Genomic DNA, 8,115 nt, shown 5'->3' with positions numbered 1-8,115 from the left:
TACTATATTTTTTTAATTTTGGGTTTTTTGGTCTAATTTTAGCTTATTTTCCAATTAAGGAAAGTGCTTTTATGTTACATTGAGGGAATGGACATGAAAACCCAACCTAATTTGAATTAGTTATCATTCTAGAGAGATATATTTTATCCATGTGTTTTGTTTTGTTAACAATAATTGTGGATTTTTATATTAAAAGGGTTGAGCATAAAACTCATAAGTTACATGACGTTGATAACAGGGGAAGCTTTCTCCTTGATTTATGATTATGAATATCTACCTTTCCTATGAATTAAAGTCTTCATTTTTAAATATGTTGTTCTAATTATTCTAGTACAACTTTTATAACATCGCCAAAAACTATCTATCAAAAAACAAAAAGAGCATTTCATTCCTAAAACAAATGAGATTATGGAAGCCTTAGGAGGCACTATCAATTAATGATCCGGATCTTGGGGGGAGGCCTTCAAGATCTAAAAATTTGAAATTGCAAGAAGAAAAAGAGTAGAATGCCCAATAAAAAAAACCACAAATATTTTTTTTATTAAAATAGATAATAACTGTAAGGACTACATTGTGGTGGACAATCTGTCCTTTTACAAAATGTGACTTGTTACTTCTAGTATTTTTTAGTTACAATACCACGGGTCAATTCCATGGGTGGATAAATACCATGGGTGGATGTCACAATACCACGGGTCAATTCCATGAGTGAATGAATACCATGGGTGGATGTCACAATACCACGGGTCAATTCCATGGTGAATGAATACCATGGGTGGATGTCACAATACCACGGGTCAATTCCATGGGTGAATGAATACCATGGGTGGATGTCACAATACCATGGGCAAATACCATGGGTGAATGAATACCATGGTTGGATGTCACTTACAATACCATGGGTGGATGCCACTTACAATACCATGGGTAAATTCCATGGGTGGATGAATACCATGGGTTGATGCCATTTTCCATTCGGATCATTCCTCCCTCCTTAAGAAGCAATGGTCCCCATTGCGTGAAGTTCCCTCCTGCGAAGCTTTTTGTGAATATGAATACCCACTGAAGAGAAGGGTTTTATGTGGTTAACTCATAACCATGATGAACGAAGATCTGAGGATAGAGATACCTTGTAATGCTTGTGACCAACTGTGACACCGACAGTGTGCGGCCTAGCAAATGGACTTCGATGAAGTGTGGGTTTGTGGATGACCCATAACCGTGATGAACGAAGATCCGAGGATAGAGATACCCTGTAATGCTTGTGACCAACTGTGATACTGATAGTGTGCGACCTAGAAAATGGACTTCGACGAAGTGTGGGTTTGTGGATGACCCATAACCATGATGAACGAAGATCCGAGGATAGAGATACGCTATAATGCTTGTGACCAACTGTGATACTAACTGTGTGCGGCCTAGCAAATGGACTTCAATGACAAGGACTTTGTGTGGTTGACCCATAAACGTGATGTTGATTGTTGATGAAGTAGAAGATTCCCACATATCCTGGAGTGGGAGGGCACATCTCCAAAGAACCCAAGCCGAATGCTACTATGCTGAAACTGATGAATGTGAAGCAGGTGCCTACTAAAGCGGGGTGGGAGGGCACGTCTCCAAAGGGAACCTGCTCTGAATGCTACTCCAGAATTAAAATGGACAGAACTCAATCAATATAATTCAGAATATTTATTATAACTTGTTTTTGGAAGCAGAAGGACCATTTTTCATCTTCCCATATGTTGGAAATCCTTATTTGGAAACTTTAGAATCTCATATTTGCGCTACAATTTTTTCCGTTTTCACAAAAGTTTTGAAAAAATAGTTTATTTTAAATTAGTGATATCTCCCACATCCGAACTCCAATTCGACCCATTTTTTTTTTGAAATTGAGTGGTTTTTCAATAGGAGCTCAGATATACAATCTTTTTTTTTAAATTATGCACAAAAACTTCAAAAAATGATAGGAGAGTCGTCGTCCACTAGTTGTCGTTAGAAACAAATTCTACAACATAGCAGATTTTAAATCAGCGATATCTCCCTCATCCAGACTCCGATTCGACCGATTTTTTTTTGAATTTTGGTACTTTTTCACAAGGAATCTAGATATGTAATTTTTTTTGTAAATATTGCACAAAATATTTCAGATCTAATCTGCAAATGTGCCGCCCAAAAAATAATTCCTGTAAAAAAATGAAAAAAGAAAAATTCTTCCTGCTTGGCCCAAGAAAGTGCTTTGTTGAGGTTGCAGCACGTGCCTGAAGTTTGTGAATATTTTTGCAAAATTTTTAAACTGAAATATGCATGAAACATTCATTCCCATGGAATCGTAACCTGCTCTAATACCATTGATCCAGATCTTAGGGGGAGGCCCTCAAGATCTGAAAATTTGAAAGTGCCAGAAGAAAAAGAGTAGAAAGCCCAATAAAAAAAAACCACAAATAATTTTTTATTAAAAAAGATAATAACTGTAAGGACTACATTTTGGTGGACAATCTGTCCTTTTACAAAATGCGACTTGTTACTTATAGTATTTTTCAGTTACAATACCACGGGTCAATTCCATGGGTGGATGTCACAATACCACAGGTCAATTCCATGGGTGAATGAATACCATGGGTGGATGTCACAATACCATGGGAAAACACCATGGGTGAATGAATACCATGGTTGGATGTCACTTACAATACCATGGGTGTATAAATACCATGGGTGGATGCCACTTACAATACCATGGGTGGATGAATAACATGGGTGGATGAATACCATGGGTTGATGCCATTTTCCATTCAGATCAATTAAGATATTATTTACATTTGAAGAAAATCCTATGGGAATTTAATTTTCCGAATAACCTCTTTTACAACAGAGTTAATAACCATGGAAGATTATTTTAGTGTCTATCAGTATTTGAATGAATCACATTTTTCATTTCATGATTCAATTCTTCAATGACTTTACAAATTTTTACAACCTTTTCTTTGTCACTCCCATTAATATTATCCATAACATTTCTATTATATTTTTCTCGATATACATTGTATGAAAAAATGAACTATTTGTAGGTACTCAAAATAGGATAACTTACTAAATTGTATAGGGTAAATTTTCATCCCTCATGGAATCCTATTAATGCCTTGACAACCTTAAAGAAACATAAATGAAATTACAACAATATTTGCTAGATACAATGAACATAATGCAATACAAATAAAATTGTATAACATTACATATATGTTACATAGACGAAATGTTACCATGAAAACTTCCATTATATTACAACTTCTGTAGGGAGGTGTCATTCTTCATGGTTTTATTCTAATATCCTCTTTCCCATTGACAGGATGTTTTTCACTACTTTTATATCTATGGTTCTTAGGAAGGAAGTTCCTATGCTCAACAAACACCTCATTTCTTAAAATTCTTAAGTGAAAAGATTTATAACAACCCCTAGTTGATTTTCCATGTAAATAAAATAAAACCAAGGCCATGGGACATGTATTCCAAGTTGAATGGTGGGTAAACATTATAATGGGCATCACTTTGTTTAATTAATAACTATGGAAATTGGAAAAATAATTGCAAAAGGAAAAGAGGCAATAAATGGTATTTAATTATGAAAATAAAGGAAAATAGGAGAAAGTGAAGGTGAAGAGACACAAATTTTTATGCAAGGGACATTAGAGGAAAATGAATAAAAATGAAGAAAAAAGGAGACATTGATGATAAAAAGGCATTAGAGAAATAATTCACAATTTTTAGTCAGCAAAGTTTTGGTTCTCTCTTTCCATACTCTCATTATTTCATACACTCTTGCACACTTAGAGCATTCTTGGAGCACTTTAGCATTCACTATAATCTGGAGAAAGCAAGCAAAGGGAAGGAAGGGAGCGCAAGGAGACAATTAGATAAGCAACTATAATAGACTTGATTTGTAGGTAACATGTTGCATGTGTGATCTCCTTGTTGGTTTTTGGATGCATAGTATATGAATGTGGTTTTATGGTTATGTGTTGTTATTAGCATGGAGATTTTCCTGGATTGAAAGTGGTTTCAACCTTGCCTTGCAATTTCCTGGATAGCCATGGTGTAGTGGGTTCCCCATTTTTTTTTTTGATTGGTTCTCAAGTTCCCTATGGTTGTAGGTTGGGATAGGATCTCTAGAGCCCTGGAACAACTTGGGTCCCTAGAGGCTATGGGTTGAGATGGTAGTTCTCTGAATCCCTATAACAACTTGGGTCACTGGAGGTTGTAGGTTGAGATAGAATCCCTGGAGCCTTGGACAACTTGGGAAGAGATTAATCTGGTTGATGTTAGTGATTTCTGCACCGTATAGGTGAGATCACTGTGGTTGAGGGTTGAGGTGGTTTGGCCTTTGGAAGCCCTGGTTGGTTTTATTTTGGTTTAACCCATATTATCCCACATTCATGTTTGGAATATTGTGTGGGGGTGATTAGCTGAAAGAGAGATTTGGTTCATCCCAATCTATGATCGGTTGGTACGTGGAAGTCTCTTACTTGGTTGGCATTTTTTATGATAATATGATCTATTTTCCTATTATGATCTATGAACACTTGTACTGGTTATTATGGTGATCTTATGGTTGATTTGTCATGGGTTCTATTATGGTTATACGCACGGTTCTATTATGTGTTCTATCTATGGCTCTTATACATGCTTTGATAAGTTATTGGGTGGTTGATGAATGCATGGGCTAACAAGTGTTATTGCAGCTAGCTAGAGAAGACATAGAGCCTTCTTGGTGATTCTCAAATGAAGTTCAGAAGTTTATGATCGAATATGCATTCATAACCTATAGCTTCTATGTTTATCATGTGTTAAATGAAATGTCTATCATGTATTAGGCGTGTATAGGTCAAGATCTTGCTCAAGTTCTGATTGTTTAGCATTGTTATCATCATTTTCATGATTTTGGAAAGTTACAAGCAGTTCTGTGTAGTGGTATGGAGGCTAGCTTGAAAAAGTGGCATGGATCTCGTAATCGCATGCACAAAACATGGGATTTGGGGTCATAACCGCATGGAGACGGGCTTGTGGGTGAGCTTATAGCCTCCCAACCGCATGCATGAAGTGTTATGGGTGCGTTTGGGGAGTAAACATAGTGAAAAAGAGTTCCATCTTAGGGATTGATCACCTAGGGTGGTTGGTAGGCTCCTGGGTGATCTGTAGTCTCTTAGGCATGTCAAATTACTTCCATTTGCAGGTCCCACTTCCATAATTGGAACTTGGAGGTTGGGTCATATCATAGTGACACTCACATCATGTTTACCTTGGAGATATTGAGAAAGTGGGTAAATGTGGGAGGGGTATTTACAAATTGGTATTATAGCTTCCAGGTTCAAACACTTGGATTGGATGGGTTAAATACATATTTTTATGCATGCATGTTAATTTTATATGTGTCTACTATGCTTGCATTGTAATGGTTATGGTTATTATGCACGTGGTCATTTTTGTAGTTTTGTGTTATCATGCATAATATTGATATGTTGATGTCATTATGTATCTATATTGTGCTAATCTAGATCGATTCTGTAGGCGAGATAGCCTCCCCCAAAATACACTGAGGTATGATTTTTATTATGTCTCTATTTATTTATTTTACCTTAAATGACATGTTTGCAAGAGATAGAAGATCATAGATGAAGAGCAGAATGGTGGACTATAGTTCACATGACTCCCCTTATAGGCTTGATGTGAATTCTATGGAATGGGAAAGGTCAGTTGGTAAACATGGAGACGAATACTCTCATGAGTCAGTAGACACGCTGAGAAGTTTAAAGGCTGAAATTAGAAGTTGCAAGACAAATAATGACAGGTTGATTAAGGCACATGAAAGGCTTGCCAAAGCTCAAGAAAAACAAGCAAAGGTTAATGTAGTCATCCTTTAGAGCCTTTCATATTTGCAAAAGCAGGGATATATGGGGATCAATCAAAGATAGGAAGAAAAGACAAATGGGGCATATGGCAGCATGTCCCATATAGGACACAGATTGGACAGGGATGACACAATCAGAAGTTGCAGATCTTTGTATGCACCTGACGAACAGGCTGACACTCATGGATTTTATGCCAGCTCTAGTTCTGCGAGATATCATTGCCATTACCGCCAAGATCCTTATAGGAGGAGTGAGAGGGGGTACATTCAAAAAGAGTTCAAGAAATCCAAGCCTCCTACTTTTGATGGGAATGTGAAGAAATCATAAGATGCAGAAGAATGGCTACTTGGGATGACATTCTTCAAGTTTCATGTGAGAATATGAAAGCCAAGATAACGATCTTCAATATCAAAGGAAAAGTAGATATCTAGTGGGAATATGTGAAGCATGTTAGAGTCAACAGGGTAGAGGAGATGAGTTGGCATGCGTTTAAAAAACTCCATTGGAAGAAGTACTTGTCTAAGAGATATTATGATGGAAAGGCCAAGGAATTATGTTCAAGATGGGTTCCATGACAAATGAAGAGTACATGAGCAAGTTTTTGTGGTTGTTGAGGTATGTACCCTACCTCAAGGATGAGAAGAAAAAGGCCCAAAGGTTCATTAGTGGATAAACTTTAGAATTTAAAGATCATATTGAATATGATGAGCCTCGATCATTGGAGGAAGTCATCGAGAAGCTGAAGCATTGTTATGACCAGTCTCAGCACAAGTTTGAGCTTAAGCGAGATTGGAAATGTAATGAGAAGACTAAAGTGAAGTGGTCTCAGAAGCAAGGAAGACCTCAGGATGCAAGTGACAAGGAGAATGTGGGACCTCATAATAAGTCCAATGTTGTTGAGAAAGGATGTGGGTATCAACCTGAGGAGCAGAATAAGGGAAGTGGAAGGAAACCTTTGAGATGTTGTAATTTTGGTGGAGAGAATCGTCGGAGTGAGTTATCATCACACTAGAGTGGTAGGCCTTAGATTTATAGTTCTCAGGAGGCATATACAGTTGGAGATGTTGGGAAGAGTATTCCACATATATATGTAGTAGTGGATAACAGGCAAGCATATCATCAAACATCCATTATCGAGATGGAAGGTAAGATTTGTGATAAATTTGCTTCTATTTTGATTGATCCTGGACTGAATTATAGTTATATCAGTCCTAATCTAGTGGATAAGTGTTGCTTGAATAAAGAAGTGCATGCAGAATCTTGGTTGGTGCAGTTGGCTACAGGGACCAAGATAAGAGTTCATCATTGGGTGAGATCTTTTACATTTGATTTGAATGGTATGCCTACATCAACACATGTAAATGTTCTTCCTTTGGGGTCATATGGTATGCTTTTGGGCATGGATTGGTTTCTCATTCACAATACCAAGGTAGAATTCTATGACAAGGCTATTGAATGCCTTGATTATGATGGGGAAAGGAGAATTTTACAGGGAAGAAGAAGCATATATTAGTGTGAACGGTTACAACTATGAAGGTAAAGTGAAATTGCAGGAAATGATGCTTATTATTTGTAGTGCATATTTCTAGTGACTAAGGGAAGGAAGATGAGGGTAATGAAGTCCTGAAGAGGTATCTTATTTTGCAACAGTTTTAGGATGTGTCTTCTGCAGATATTCTAGAGTTGCCTCCTCATAGAGAAGTTGAATTTTCTATTGAGTTGATGTCAGGAGCAGCATCAGCATCTAAGGACCCATACAGGATGAGTACTCCAGAGTTGGTGGAATTGAAGTTGCAACTTAAGGAGATACTTGATAAAGGATACATAAGGCCAAGTGTGCCACCTTGGGGTGCATTAGTCTTATTTGTAAATTAGAAAGATGGTACTCTCAGACTATGCATTGATTATAGGCATCTAAAAAAAGTGACTATCAAGAACATGTATCCATTACCGAGGATTGATGACTTGTTTGATCAGCTAAAGGGAGCAACAATGTTCTCAAATATTGATCTAAGATAAAGATATCATCAGGTGTGCATCAAATAAGAATACATCTATAAGACCACATTTTTCACAAGGTATAGAAATTATGAGTTTGTGGTGGTTCCTTTTGGTCTTACCAATGCTCTAGCCACCTTCATGTGTTTGATGAATAGTGTGTTGCACCCTTAATTGGACAAGTTGAGATAGTGTTTATTGATGGTACATTGATATA

The sequence above is a fragment of the Pinus tabuliformis genome, chromosome 2_1 (assembly GCF_031772625.1).
Source record: "Pinus tabuliformis cultivar Carrire ecotype Pingquan chromosome 2_1, CPIR1, whole genome shotgun sequence".
NCBI classification, from domain to species: domain Eukaryota; kingdom Viridiplantae; phylum Streptophyta; class Pinopsida; order Pinales; family Pinaceae; genus Pinus; species Pinus tabuliformis.
Note: the sequence above shows the minus strand (reverse complement) of the source record.